The following is a 14,248-nucleotide window of genomic DNA, read 5'->3' as shown; positions in this document are numbered from 1 at the left end:
GTAGACTGTTTAACATTACGCGGCATTTTGCAAAATACTTTTATAACTCACCCAATGATTGAAAAGGCAACAATGAACAATAAATTTTAATACAAATATAGAAAATTTAGAAATAATGGTATGCATATTTGAAAAACATACATGAAAAACATGGTTTTAAATGTGAGACAGGAAGTGGCCTTTTTCAGTTTTTTATATGGTACATTTACATTTTATAAAGCAACTTGGAATATTTTTTTTTTGTTGTTTTTAAATAAAACAATTTTTGTGAAAAAACAGAAAACGGTAGAACGTGTTTTCTTTCATTAAAGCATATTATGACTAGAAGTTTTGGTATGCATCTGACCGACTTTGAATGTGAGTGACTTTTTTTTTTTCTTTTTTTAATCAGGAGGTGTAATTCAAAATGTCTGAAACATCATCAAAGATGCCGTCACACAAATGGTATGTGGGGCATTCTCCCACTAACACTATAACATTCCTCCTCCTCGGCTGATTTCCACCCTGGAACCGCGATAGCATTTCTTCAAGGTGGATCCGCGTTTATGTCTATTGACACAACAGGTTCCTGCGTCCAGGTTCCGCTCCTGTGGGCGTATGGAGATTTTACGCCATCGCCACTTCTCCCACTGGCTTCGAAAGCGGTTGTGGGGGAGTTAAACATCTAAGAAAATGCAATAGTCCGATACTCACAAACTATTGTCTTGTCTTCAGTTCGGTACTGTTGTGAGTGTTTGGCTCAAGCGTCTGTGTCTGTAGTCGGTTTGTCTAAAACAGTTCATCTCCACTGTCCACCTGCTAGCAAAGGTACCAAAAAATTTGTAATCAACGAATAGGCTTTATATTTATAAGGTTTTTTTTCTATTTTTTTTCTCCTTCCTTTTCTCCTAAGAACTGTCGAATTTTGACTTAGCTGGATAAAGTACATTACATAAGAAATAATCTAGCGGGCCTTGCTACCTAATTATTTTAGTATCTTAATAGTATTGAATACTTAGTCTATCTTTCTGCGTCTACTGCTGCTGCCGCTGTTGTTGCTGCAGTAGGAACTGTTGCTGTCGTTTCTGGACTTTCCTTTCCTAGTCAATGCGGTTGAGCCTCGTCACGACTGATGCCGCGAACGTTTTTGCGGCGTCCCATTTAGTGATGGTCGAGCACATATCCTGGACGAATCTTGCGTGGGATGGCGGGTGTTCGAATGTCTTCGCCAATATTACTCGTTCTTCAGTGAAACGTCTGCAGTGAAAGGCCACATGTTCTGCGCTCTCGACTGTATTCGAGCAACTCGGGCAAAAAGGGCTGTCGGCGAGCTGGAAACGGTGTAGATATTCAAGGAAGTAGCCGTGTCCGGTGAGTATCTGAGTTAGGTAGTAGTCAATATCGCCATGTTTCCTATTCATCCACCCTTCAAGATTCGGTATGAGTTTGTATGTCCACCGGCCTTTGGTTGACTCATCCCATCTTCTTTGCCATTCGACCATCAATCGCGTTCTTTCTACCGCCTTTTCTGCTATCGTCGGTTTCACTCCTTTTACTCCATAGAGACGATACAGCTCCATCGCATGAATATCCACTGGTATCTTTCTAGCAATAACACATATTGCGTCGTCTGATACCATTCTATAAGCGAATGACATACGTAGTGCGCCGCGTCTGTGGTATGGCTATGTTTAGCCTCTGGCCATATCGGCGCCGCATATAATACGATAGAGTCCGTCACTTTCGTTATGAGTCGTCTCCTCTCTCCTTGCGGGCCACCTATGTTAGGTAGAATTCTCGCTAGTGCGCCATTACAGCCGCTGCTTTACAATTAACTGCTGCCAGATGATGCTTGAAGCTTAGCCTCGTGTCGAGCATGACTCCGAGATACTTAATCGCCTCCTGTGAGAATATTTCGTGTCCGCCAACCATGATTCTCATAATCCTTTTTTGCTTCCGCGCGCTTATAAGCACGCCTCTGTTTTCTGGGCTGCCAGCTCCAATCCCGCATTACCGAGCCATCGCTGTACTCTCGCTGCTGCATCGTTAAATTTTGCTTCCAGTTGATCTAACCGCTTGTCACTGCTACCAGCGCAATATCATCAGCATCTTATGGGGAAGTTTCAGTTTTAAGACCCCGTCGACCCCCAGGACCGATCCCTGAGGGACCCCACCAATAACTTCGTACTTTTTTGGTCCATTATCAGTATCGTACTGTAGAATACGGTTGCTGAAATAGCTTCTGATGATGCGCAAGAGATAACATGGCACTTTCAAAAGTTTTAGGGCTAGCAGTATGTTAGACCATTTTGCCGAATTGAAAGCATTTTTTACATCCAATGTGATGACTGCGCAATATTTCATGGAGGAGCTTCCTCCGCTGATAGCCTCCCGAGCAATGTCTGTGACTATTCAGATAGCATCTACGGTTGACCTTGCTCGTCGGAAGCCAAACTGTTTATCAGAGAGTCCGCTGGGGCTTTCTAAGCTCTCCTGCAGGCGATCACATATGATACGCTCAAAAATTTTTCCAACTGTGTCCAACATACAAAGACGTCTGTATGAGGATGGTTGGTCAGGTTGCTTGCCTGGTTTAAGTAGCAGCATCAATCGTTGCAATTTCCATCGCTTCGGGATGGTTCCTTCGGCTAGAGAAGCACTGTATAGGCTTGCGAACATCTGGAGTTTAGCCCGTATCGCAGTTTTAAGTGCAATATTAGGAACCCCATCTGGGCCAGGCGCCTTACAGTCTTTTACACGTTTTGGTGTGTTTAGCACTTCTTTCGGTGTCACCGGTTGCACGTTTAGAATTGCATCTATGCCGTATTCCTCGTCGCTTGTTTCCCCCTGTGGAGGAAAGAGCGGCACTATTATTTGTTGCAGCAATTGTGAACATGTGGGCTGCGGTGCTCTAGGGCCTTTCACCTTTTGCATGACCATTTAATACGCCAGTCGCCAGGGGTCAGTATCTGCACCATCTCGCATTTGTTTGAAGCAACGATTTTTGCTTTCTCTAATGGCTTTTTTCAGTTCCTGCTTTCGTGCTCTATACTCTGCATGAAAGCCATTCAAGGTTGGTCATTGACGCGCTCTTGTTGCTCTTCTTCGCGCCTTGATGCAGGCTTTTCTCATATCAGCTATTTCAGCAGTCCACCAGTAGGCAGGTTTACGTTTGTCGCCGTATCTATATCTGGGCATCGATGCATCACAAGCGGCTTCTATCTGGGCGGCCATATGTTCCGCCATTACCGTCCGCACTCATGGCGGGAAGGTAAGCGTCATCCCATGCCGACCTAAATGTCCCGGCATTGAAGGCCGTTTTTTCCACTTTTGTCGTGTCTTCCATCTTTCATAGTTTCGCCTATCCTCCTGTATTTCTATTATTATGGCCAGATGGTTACTATGTATGTGGATGGGCTTGTCGATCCTCCACTTCGCTCGATTTGCCGTTAAGCGGGCTGCAAATGCCAGGTCAATTATAGACCGCCCACTACAGCAATCGAAAGTGAAAATTCCCGGAGTATTAAGTAATACGAGGTCCAATGCCACGAAGGTTTCCTCCACCCCACGTTCTCGACCAAGCGTTAAAGTCCCCAGTAACGAGGATTGGACGCTTCCCTCTTAATATAGCTCAGCTCGAGGGCCGTCATCATGAGTGCGAAGGTTTCTAAAGGCCATCTAGGCGGCGCATAGCAGTTTACACAATAAACACTATCTAATTTCGCCCACGTATAGCCGGAGTCTGCTATCGGCTTCTTGCATTGAGGAAACTTGTCAGTCACCACCCATATCGCATAGTGCGACATCCAACTGTGCGAGTTGATGTTTTCGTAGGGCTCGGAAAGAAGAGCAACATCTACATTATTTTCAGCGAGGAGATCTTGGGCTTCTCGACAATGATTGCTTTAAGTTTGCGCACCACCTCTTGATATCGGGGGCATTTGCCGCTTCCAGCTGGGTGGGCTCCGTCGCAGAGCACGCTTTTTCAGCGTTTGTACACGTTGCTGCAAGGTGTCCTTCCATTCCCCACCGTCTTAAAAGCTTCTTACGGTCTTTTCCTTTGCACGAACTCGAAACGTGGTCAAACGCCCAACATTTGTAGCACCTTTTAGGGGAGATTACTTCCGACACGCGACATCGAATCCATCCAACCTTAATGTGTCCAAGCCCCAGGACCTTTTTGGCGTCATCCACGGGCAGCAAAATGTACACAGATTCTGTGCCTCCGTGTGTGTTACGCCTGCTTTTTATTGAGCTTTTATCAACGCTTTTCACATGCGCTTGCTCTACTATTGCGCTGAGAATTTCATCATCTGTGCTCAGATCCGGAATAAGTCCTCTGCACTGAATAGTAATGTTGTGCGTCTTGAGGTTGACCGTGGCCACATTTTCTAGGGCTTTTTCTATGGCCGCACGGCAGCTTGGTGCTTCTAAATCCTTGCTCCTCTTTAGTTCGATCGCAAGTCCACCTTTTTGTGTAGGCCGCATGGTTTTTACCTTTTCGCTGAGGTCTTTGAGCTCTACACTATTTTTTACCAAACGCAGCATGTCCGCGTATGTCATGATATCTGCCTTTTTTTTCGATGATGATCGCATCAGGCCTGGGTCTAATATACCTGCCCCCTTTTTTATCTCTCCTAGGTTTCTTTTTTCCTTGGACTTTCGTCCACTCTTTCTTGGTCCCGGGAGGCATCAGTGTATGCGGGTAGCTGTCGTCTTTCCTTTTTTTAGCAGATGGAGACTTTGTTGCTGTCTGCACTGCGACAGTTTTAGGGATACCTCTATCTCTGGCTCTTTTAGCGGGTATTTTTACACTTTTTTGTAGTGCTGCTTGAGTCATCCGCACCGGTGTCGATATTCGGCTTCGAGCTGTGTGATTACGGCGGTGTGTGTGCGTTTTATTATGCTACACATAATTTCCAATAATGGTGCATTGCTTGCTTGGGCTGTTAATCTGCTTGTACGGCGTTGGCTCGTTTCAGGCGTCGACGCGTTGTCCTCCGTTCAGTGCTCCGCTTAAATGCTTCTTCAGTTTCGGAATTCACGTTTCCGTTGTTTTTTGTTTCGTGTTTTTGTTTAATTTTTTCATTTTTGTCCATTCTATACGGGCCCCAACTCACAACCGCTATCTCCACGTGTGTATGTAGTTTCCGTAAGTCCTATGGCTATCTATGAAGCAGGGAGGCCATACTAGGATTGACACTAGTCCTTATGGGCACCAGTATTCAGAGCCAGACTTCAAGCCTAATGGGGAGTCATCTCAACCCAACCTACATAGTAACTGAAGACTACACGTTTTGAGCGCACTGTGAGTCCTGCCAAGTTTTAATAGGGCGGAGGAGCAGCAAACCCTTCTGTAAGTCATTTTAACTAGATTTCACTCGGCTTACTCAGATTACAGAGATTCACTGCTCCAGCCCGATCGCTTTCTGCTTCCAAACCAGTATGCCATAATCAGGATCTTACTGGTATCGATCCTGATAACCCGTAGGCAACGCTAACATGTTGTAATCAGCCACTCCTACTATGGAGAACAGACGCTGACCAGGATAACCGCTCAATTTGAGTCCGACGCTCCTGGATTTTTTGGTCATGGCGCCCTCGCGAAGGGCATCTATTTAAGGGCGGTGTTTAGTCGCCTTGTTGCAGAGATATCAACGGAGATACTACTTCCTCCTCCTCTGCCGCTCTTGCCGGGGGTTGCTTATTTGTCAAGACTTATTCACAACTAACCTGCTACTACAGGCCTTCCGGCTATCCGCAACCTGCCGACCCCCCGGCAGCTTGGAGCTCAGCTATGCCCCCTGGTCGTGAAAGGACATTTGGCCTGTAGGACACACATATAAACATTTATAACATATGTATACATTCGTACATAAATGCATACATACTTATATATTCGTCTACACATCCACGGGATGTGATTGATTGTATGTCCCCAGCGAAGGTAAGCCCTTGCTGTACATACAGGTAAAGAAATACATTGATGTGAACTTATTGATACAATTTAGCGATGCTGACAACGTCAACATATGGTTTGCCTCATCTTATATCACACACAATGCAGAGGAACCACCTACATAACTGCTCACAAGGGCTGTGATAGAAGACCTCTTCAGACGGGATATTCCTTTGATACTGGGTGCGGATGCTAATGCATCCGTCACTTCTGGATCAGGTGAGCCAATTTTTGATTTCATTAGTTATGTAAAATCTTCAAATTAGCAATATAGGTGGTATTCCCATTTCTGTAACATCTACTAGGAGGGAGGTTCCATTGGAAAGTATCTAAAAATAACTCCTTTTCAGACCATAGTGTTTAAATACCAACTGTGAACCGCAGACGCATAAACTGAGGAGTGTGCCATCATATACCTAATTCGCTCAAAGCTGAAATCCGGCGCAAACGTTGAGCTAACTTCAGCGTGTCAACGGGCAGCGAAAATAACTTGCCCTGTGAGAGCCAGAAGAGAGAAACCGAAACCTCCATGGTGGCTCACTTATGCAGCAAACCTGGGAAGGGAATGCTGCCCTAAATATGATACAATACAACATATAACATAATACGCAAGAAGGTCCAACTCTTGGGGCGAATATAAGGATTGCCAACGTAGATTTAAGTATGACATAAGGGTGGCTAAAATATCGTCTTAGGGAGACTTCTGTAAAAAAGATAGAATGTACTTCGGAGGTAAGAAGACTCCGAGAAGTATTATCAATGAGTCCTTGCAACCCTAGCTATGGCATGGAAGATTGGGCAATGAACAGTGAAGAAACACTAGAATTACAAATGTATCATTACGGAGGCAACAGAACACATCTTAAAGACTACAATGGGAAGCCCCCTATATATTTTATAACGGAGGATAACATAAAACTCACCATTGGCAGTTTCTTGGTAAGTTTTTTAGTACCAGAATGGTAACAATTCGTACAAACTACCGCGTACGAGAGCACCACTATTTTTAAATCGTCAAACATTTAAGGAAATAAAAACCAATTCTTTTGCGTACAATACATATTGCCAGATATACATAAATATAGTCGTATACGAACACGGTACGTCTGGAAAAGAAATACATATGTGCATACAAAGGTTCTTACACATCTGTTTTGTGCCTATTATTTTTCATAATCAAAGTAAAATATATAAATATTTAAGTAAAATATTTTTCAAAATGTAATTAAAAATACATATCCCTCATTTTCTTCAATAGAGTATAGTCTAACAAAAAATTTAGAAAAGTATGCAGAAATGATTACAAGCTCTTCTTTTATGCTGTGTAACGCCTTTTTAGGAAAGCATAATAAATTAAAACTTTGAAGCTGTTCACGACATTTTGGTTTTTTGAGTTTGCTCTTGCAAAGATTATTCCTATTGGGTTACTTTCAATCGGCTGATTCCAATTGGGGAATCACGCCAGAGCGGAATTGACATTTGCCTTTATATTTTACGGTGTATATAATGATTGTGATTCCCCAAGAGATAAAGAAGAGGTTCGTATAAACTCTGATGTGCCTATAAAATTTGCAGCATTTTAAAGTGGGGCTCAGTCAAGATGTTCAACCTGAAGCTTTTTATTTTCGCAATCTTTATAATGTATATATTTATACTATATGAACATTGTGCAAACGCAGCTGTATCTCATCCTGGAGGCAGATACCCAATACCGTTTCCGCCGAAGCCATCGCCGTATAACCCAAATGCTCCACGATTCCCTTTCTGAAGAAAGAAATACTCAAATGTATTTAATACACTTTGGAAATATTTAACACCTGAAAATAAAGTGAGCTACAACATTTGAAGAGAGTTTTTAATACTTGTTTTTTATTTCAAAACAATAAAATAAACTTAAGGCAAGATTAACTTTGTATAGGAGGCCTACCTTCCACGTGTCGAAATATTAGCAAAGGTAAGAAACTTTGGATGTTTTATGATATATAAAAGCAATGACGGCAATGGACTCCCGCGGCAGGTCAATTGGGAAAAAACGGAGGGATGGAATCCAAAATACACTTGCTCGATTTAGCGGTTGTTACGCCAATTCTCTACCTTGGTATTATAGTGTGGTGGAATGGCCTTGAGAAGAATGTGTCAACCCTGCCATCGAAAGCATTATATTCGACACTAAAGCTACCAAAATATATCGCTAGCAGTATGGCAATAAGCTTGAAATTCTTAAGTATGTGGTCAAACGTGGCCTACAGATACGGTAAGATCCTAACCAGTATTTCAGAGCTTCCTAGACTTGTAGACTATATCTTCCCGCCTACAACTGCCATATATACCTATATATACATACTATTCCTATACACATATATAGATTACTCAAACCTCGAGTGGAGGGTGGACGGAGGTATATGTTAGGAGAAGCAGTGGCTTTCCTTCCGCTTTCGGATCCCCAACTATTGCAGTGTTTTCCAGGCTGAACTGATGGCAATAATAAGAGTCTGGACCCTGGTACAGTATGATAATGCACTTGGAGATGATACGATGACACATTTTCGCAGTCGACAACCTCTAAGAATGCCACACATCTCTTAAAGGATAATTTAATTATTTCTCCCAAAAGTAATATGGGTTCCTGGCCATTAAGATATCAAGGGTAGCGAGACTCGGCACCAAACTAAAATTGTAATAGCAGTGAACGAGAGATGACAATACTAAAAGTAATGAATCTCTGTTACGCTAAAATAAGCATAGTCTTAGCACACTGTTTTCCGTTATAACGAAGCACTGCCTAGTAGGTAGAGACGCTCAGAGGATGGGCTTGCAGACACATTCCGCGAGCTTTTTGTGCCACTATCCTGCTCTATCCAGACGTAGATCTACCATTTTAGGTAAACAATTTTTCAGTGAGTTGGAAGATCTGAGTATTGTGAAAATCAGGAATCTTCGATTTGTTTTAAAAGTTCGCACCGGTTTTAAGAGAGATAAGGACAAGTTACCCACGCAGCATCACAATGGGATCTAAACCAGAAGGAGTCCCACAATGGACAAACGGTACAACCCAGCATAACCTAACCCTGCTGCAAAACGAATGTTAGTAAAAGGTATGTTATATAAAGGTGATTGTTAATTTGGTGGAGATAATAAACTAATAATAGTTGCAAATATGTATGCTCAATACTCGACTTCCCTTAATGAAAAGGTATTTAAAGAGTAAGAGCTTTATTTAATCGATTTATTATGATACTCTTCCAAAACAAAAAACTGTTTGCTTAGCTTAACATAGTTCCCCCTGTGTTCTCGAGAAAACTTCTTTCGGCCTCGACCTACTCATCTTATCCCCAATTCAGTACTTGGACATTCGATGAGTTTCCTGATCGATCTTCTTCTTGGACGAAATTGAGTCGCAGAGATTTCGATAGGATAATTAATAAAACGTATAATGCAAATACACTCAGTATTAGGATAAGCTTAAGTTTTACATGGTAATTCCGATTGTAACACGAACTCACAGGAAACAATCCTGGTATTATCTTTTCCGAGCATCTTTTAAATTTTGTATTCCTATTTTTCTCTTGAAAAATATTTCTTCTGCTTGTGTCTGACGGAAAAAATGGTAAGTGTGTAATAAATACAAAAAAGCGAATAACTATTGACAGTAATATTCACTAGTTTTATGAAGATCAAGCAATTAGTCAACATTATTTAATAGCAACACCTCGTATTCCACTCACGGATATTTGTTTGAGAACTCAATCAATAAAATACAACTACGAAAATTTGGCTTAGGAATAACCAAATAAAGTCACTGGCAAAAAACTGGTTAGTGCAGTGGTAATGAAAATTGTAGTTAAATTCCATTCAGATGTGAAAGTGAAGAAAGGAAAAATTTACCAAAAACAATAACGACTGAACGCGTTTTCGAGTGTGAGAATATGAGTAATGCGAGAGTATATGTAATCAGGAATGCACGAGTATTCGGTAAACATTCATACATACATATGTATATACAACATTGGTGCAAATTGACGGGTTAACATGTCTGTATGTCACGAGAATAGTGACCTGCTTTGAAGTGCCACCAACTTCAGAGAGTTGCGCCTTACCTGGGCGGTGTTGCAACATAAACGTGGAGAGCAAAAAAACAGCAATTCATAATTGTAGTTTTGTACAAAAGCGATTGCCACGAAAAGTCACTTTCATTCATAAATGAAATTAGACATGTTCAAATATACAAGCGGGTAAAGAACTTGGGCAATTGACCAACCAGTTCAGTGGTAGATAAATTAAATTTCAGGTATCAAGATTTAAAAAACGCGCTCATTCTCAATTATAATACAGGGTGAACAATATTACCTATTCAAAACACCATAACTTTTTTGTGTGAAATTAGTTTTTATTGATTTCAAAGACAAAATTGTTCAAAAATCATTACAATTTTAACAAATACTCTCTTTAGCTCGATATAACCACCTTTTACCCTGACTATAGCCTTCAAACGGTCAAAAAATGAGTTGCATGCTGCACGAATGTGATCTTGAGGTATTTTGTCCCATTCTCGTATAATCGCTTTTTTCAGCGCATCTATACTGGCATATTTTTTAGTCCTCGTCTTGCTCTCCAAAATGGACCTGATGAAATAGTCCATCGGATTTGCGTCTGGCGAATTCGAAAGCCATTGTGTGGACGAAATGAAGTGTGGAACATGATTTTTTAACCATTCTTGGTTCACACGTGCTTTATGAGACGGTGCCGAGTCCTGTTGGAACGTCAATGGTCTATGACCGAAATGTTTGCGTGTCCACGGCTCTAAAACAGCTTCTAAAACATTCAAACAATTCCCAATAAAAAGTCGCAATTACTTTGACACCAGGCTCGATAAAAACGATTGGAGAGCGTCCATCAGCGATCACTGCGGCCCAAACCATTACTTGCGATGGGAAATTGCTTCGAGGGGCCATACGTAGACTCAAATTCTCTTATGAGCGTTCGGTCAAGTAAACACGATCGTTTTGAGTGTTTATGAACTATTCAATTGGGAAATTTTTTTCATCAGAAAACACAATGTTAGAAAATTCGCCACGTTCGTGAAAGCGCAACAACTGTTTTGCTCTTTCGCACGGAATATTTTTTTTACTGGAGTGAAAGATCGTGTGCTTTTTGGAACTTGTAAGCCTTGACCTTGAGCTCATTTTTCAATATGTGTCGAATGCTGTCTTGCTATCGCAAGTTATTTGACCATTTTTCTTCCACTTCGACGTGGATTTCGTTCAAGTCGAGCCTTCACTTTCCGAACCAGTTCTGGCGTTGTTGCGGTTTTTTTTGGTCCACCTCCATAGCGCTTGGCAATGCTACCAGTATCATTGTAACGTTTTATAGTGCGATACAAAAACATTTTATTTATACTTTGAAGTGACTGAGCTCACGAACAATGGCTGGTTGTGATTTTCCAGCCAAATATATATATATATCAAACTATTACGTTTGAATTCCATCACAGAAAAAAAAAAAATCAACAAAACTGAGACGCAAATGCTGTTGATGGCTTATGAACAATATATTGAACTGTCATTAGAACAATTTTGACGTTGATGTCATGAGCTGTTTTACAGATACAAGCAGTGTGAAGTTGGTAACACTTCATATCGTTCAGCCTGTAGATATGTAGGTACGAATGAGTCGCGAAAGTTGAAGCCGGTGATTTTTTGATGAGCCTTTCTCCTAGATTCATCAATCTTATAGCAGTATTCAGATGTAGTTCTATATATTAATAAATAAAACAAAGATTTGCATAGTATTAAAGGAATAAATTATAGGCATACAATTCTATCAAGAAATAGCTTAATGCAATGATGGCAAATCTTAATTTTTAAACTTCCTGAACCATATTTCTTAACTCCAGCCAGATTTTCAGTATTACTTTTTCTTTTCTACGAATATAAGAAATGTTCGATTCTACTTACAAATTTAGACCGAACTTTCCTCTGTTCAAAATACTTCATACAAACTACTTCTTCTTTCCACATAATTTACAGTAATGTAATTTATTGTAAAGTTATTTGCCCTTGGGTCTAACTGTAATGGTAATTTCCAAACACCGATTATACATTTTCAATAAAAGTCACTAAATTGAAAAAAGCGTTAACGAAAATAGCGGAAACAAAAATTGCAAAAACCATGAATTACCATGAAACCATGAATTCGGTTTTGGCGTTGCTTAAAAAGCACGTAAAGCAGAGAATAAATATAACAAAAAATGTTTCTTGTTTATATTTTGCGAGCATGCACTACTTATTCACGTAGTTGTCGACAGTTTACTTCAATTTTGGTGGCCATACGGAGTAGACCATGACTTGTTGGGGGGGCGGTCTTTGACAAGCTGCGTCAACGTCCTGCCAAGCCCTAGCAGCCAGCAAACTACCACGTGTTCACAATAAATGTTTCCCCTCAACAGTTTCTTTACATCATTTTAAAACATTAACAATATTCCTCGTCCAAGGAATTTAAGTGGATCGGAAAATGTCCACACTTTTACCATTGCCTTAATCCACTAAAAGCCCAGTAGCTTATATTCAACACACTTTTTTGCTTTAATATATATATACATACTCGTATAATTGGCGCGTACACCCTTTTTGGGTGTTTGGCCGAGCTCCTCGTCCTATTTGTGGTGTGCGTTTTGATGTTGTTCCACAAATGGATTCTTTAATATCTACGTACATAAATATGTACATACATACTTATATATGTATGCCTTTAGTTAATTCTACTTTTTTCTTTTTCACCAAGTTCTGGGTCAGTTTGGACAACCCTTTAAAGTTTTTACTTTCCCTGGTTTTTATAGTAGATACAATTTATGAGTTTAACAAAGCTTTTTAATATTTCTTAGTTTTGAAATTAAATTAATAGATTAGTTATTCCTGGGCCGATTGGTTGAAAATTTTAATAAATTATATTCGAAGTCGCCGATGTCAAAGCTAATAAGGTAAACATATTGTGTTCAAATAAAAAAATAAGTAACCAAGAAAAAAACATTGCTTATCTATTAATGTTCCACTTCTGTATTTCCATTTTTAATGTTAATATTGCTCTCGTATTAAATTTTCAGTCACTTCTTCGAATAGAAATAATGAGATCTCGCACTTAATATGGTACATACGTACATATGTATACAATTATTATTACTTAATCTTCACGTATGATGGGAACAATTTTTCAAATGCTTATTATACCAAGATAACAATACATAATTTTTTATCGGTGCCTAATATGAAGTGATGATAATGGATTTACTATTTAAAAAATTCGATTGTAATATTGTATATGGTATGTATGTACATGAGCAAATACGCATGTATGTATATTCCCATCAGGCGATACACCACGTAATAGACTGCAATCAAAAGAATGCCACACAGCATAAAACTTTCAACCGGGAACCACCTACAAACTGGGAAAACTACCATCACCACAAGCTCTACACGGGCATGCATTCCAATGGCTGTTAAGAGACTACACAGAACAAGCGGAAATGGGTAATAGAAACACTATGGAAACGAGACTGTCATGCAAGGAATTTATAAACAAACACATAAGAATAAGTAAGCAAAAGCTTACTAGGAGAATGAGAAAGCAACACCCACCTGCGATAAGAAAAAAGCAATCGTTTCGGGAGAGAAATGAGAGATAGGCAGAGAAAAAGAGGAGATTTAAAACAATCAAAATCATTCGTGCGATAGAGAACTGGCGAAAATAATGCATCAACTCGAGAATTTACTACGCAATTTGAATTTCCAATTTCTTAAATTTTGAGGCTAAAAAGATTCAAAATATGTATTCCTCAAAATAGAAGTTATAAACCATTTTTAAATAAAATAAATTTTTGTGAGAATGGTCGTTAAGTTGCTTGGCAAGTAACGAGGAATAGCCAACTAATATAGCTAGGATATATTATAAGTAAATTGAGTGTCATAATTGATGATTGTGTACACCATTTTCTCAGTTAAAACATTGCACAAACGCGTTCATTTGTATGTATGTAAATGCTTTCGATAAAAACAACATTCTCTGGTAATAATCTTGCTTGATAAAAATTACCTTTCTTCGCTCAATCCAAACCGAACAGTAATCGCTCTGGCATTTATGATACATCAAAAACTGTCTTCAATGGGAACAGTTTAGAAGAGCTAAAAGTTCAAATTGATATTTCCCACTATTCGAGCTGAACAGTTTCATTCAGCACTTTATAATTTTTTACGAATTTTCGCGTTCTCTACATCACTCAACGATGCTCAGTGAAGATACATCCACTGCATGAGA

General features: G+C 40.0%; 1 long non-coding RNA gene across 1 annotated transcript; it reads left to right on the top strand.

Moving 5' to 3' along the window:
- Nucleotides 1-242: 242 nt before the first annotated feature.
- On the top strand, nucleotides 243-7,797 carry LOC129245091 (uncharacterized). The gene is made up of 2 exons (XR_008582397.1): nucleotides 243-6,157; nucleotides 6,289-7,797. It is a non-coding gene; the product is annotated as an uncharacterized LOC129245091 (long non-coding RNA).
- Nucleotides 7,798-14,248: the final 6,451 nt, after the last annotated feature.

This window comes from Anastrepha obliqua, chromosome 4 (assembly GCF_027943255.1).
Source record: "Anastrepha obliqua isolate idAnaObli1 chromosome 4, idAnaObli1_1.0, whole genome shotgun sequence".
NCBI classification, from domain to species: Eukaryota; Metazoa; Arthropoda; class Insecta; order Diptera; family Tephritidae; genus Anastrepha; species Anastrepha obliqua.
This window is presented reverse-complemented; position numbering and strand designations above follow the sequence as displayed.